General features: G+C 48.3%; 1 non-coding gene across 1 annotated transcript; it reads right to left on the bottom strand.

Annotated features, from left to right (window-relative positions):
* Positions 1-233: 233 nt before the first annotated feature.
* On the bottom strand, positions 234-389 carry LOC123569637 (U1 spliceosomal RNA). The gene has a single exon (XR_006693451.2). It is a non-coding gene; the product is annotated as a U1 spliceosomal RNA (small nuclear RNA).
* Positions 390-1,712: the final 1,323 nt, after the last annotated feature.

Below are 1,712 nucleotides of genomic sequence, written 5' to 3'. Positions count from 1 at the left end.
ACTCCTGACCTCAGGTAATCCACCTGCCTCAGCCTCCCAAAGTGCTGGGATTACACACGTGAGCCACTGTGCCTGGCCACGTCTGTATTTTTAGTAGAGACAGGGTTTCACCATGTTGGCCAGGCTGGTCTCGAACTCCTGACCTCAGGTGATCCACCTGCTTTGGCCTCCCAAAGTGCTGGGCTTACAGACATGAGCCACCGTGCCCAGCCTCTTCTTTTTAAAAAAACCCACATGGGAAATTGCAAACACAGTCCCCCCAACCACCGATTATAGAGTTGAATTTCCTGCATTTGGGGAAATTGCAGGGGTCAGCACACCTGGAATATGAGCCTAACCCTGCGAAAACCACCTTTGTGATCATAGTGTCTCCCCTGCCAGGTAAGTATGCAGGGTACTCTTCTAAACATGGGGACTCAGCAACGCACATGCAGACAGAATCCTTGCACTGTGGTGTCCATGTCACATCTGTGTCTGTTTGTCTAATTGTCTCACTCATAGAATGTATGTGCCTCGAGGGCAGGCACCTTTTCTAATTAATTAGGAGTTCTCCCTGGAAGATTGTCCACACGTGGCAGAACTCAGTGAATATTTACTAAACAGGTCCCATTGGGTCCCTCTCTGCGAGGTAAGAATTTGGAGTTACGGTTCTCCAAGCAAAAATGTCCCAACAGGGCACATGGAGGGAGCTTCTTGTTTCCGCATTGTTTTTTGTGACAGTGCTATCGTTCTTCCCTAGAGCTTTCTCAGAGCCTTGCATTCTAGTGTCTATTGTGGATCCGGGTTGAGTTCTGAACGATTAAATGTGAAAGGCTGACAGCTGATCCTTGGATGGTTCATTTGCTGTTTTGCCGAGATACATACTAGGTGCCATGTATGTAAACATGGCCTCAGAAGAAGTCATTTTCCCCAAATCATTGGATCAGAAAGACTTCCATGTGCACTTCCTTCTAATTTCCCCTTTCCCCAAACAACACTTGCAGCCCCAGCACCTTCGAATCGCTTCCCAGGGATGCTACCTGTAGGTAGGCAAAGGAACAAGGGAATGGACGTCTCCACCTTCAGGCACGTGTTGGTCTCCAGGCAAACCCAGCCTGCTGCTTTAGATTCGTGGGGGGGTCTTTCTGATTCTATTCTAGCCCTGCAGAAAGGAAGGCTGCATATTTCACTCTGGCTTTCAGGATTCAATTCGGATTCTTACTAATTCAGGGTAAAAACAAAACAAAACAAAATGGGGAGAATTTACAGAGAAGTGTTACAAGCAACTCAAAGTCCAGACACTGCTCCTTTAGAGATGTAAATAATCTAGATTTTCAGAGGGCAGGACCCTCTGTCCTGCCCTGGAGTGAAGCGGGAAGGAAGAGAGGCCCCCGAGGAACCCCTGACCTACCAAAGAACAAGCCCAAGGTGACAAGAAGCAGAAAAAAGGAAGTGTGATTCAACAACATACACCCCTGAAATGGACATCAATTAAGGCTGAGATTCCATCCTGGGGTTCCAACGATGCAAACCATGAGAACGAAGCTAAGGGAGATTTATTTATTTATTTATTGAGACAGACTCTCTCTCTGTCTCCCAGGCTGGAGTGCAGTGGCGCGATCTCAGCTCACTGCAAGCTCCGCCTCCCGGGTTTACGCCATTCTCCTGCCTCAGCCTCCCTAGTAGCTGGGACTACAGGCGCCGCCACCAAGCCCGGCTAATTTTTTGTATTT

Source organism: Macaca fascicularis, chromosome 16 (assembly GCF_037993035.2).
Source record: "Macaca fascicularis isolate 582-1 chromosome 16, T2T-MFA8v1.1".
Taxonomy (NCBI): Eukaryota; Metazoa; Chordata; class Mammalia; order Primates; family Cercopithecidae; genus Macaca; species Macaca fascicularis.
The sequence above is the reverse complement of the archived record's forward strand: the minus strand, read 5'-3'. Positions and strand labels throughout refer to the sequence as shown.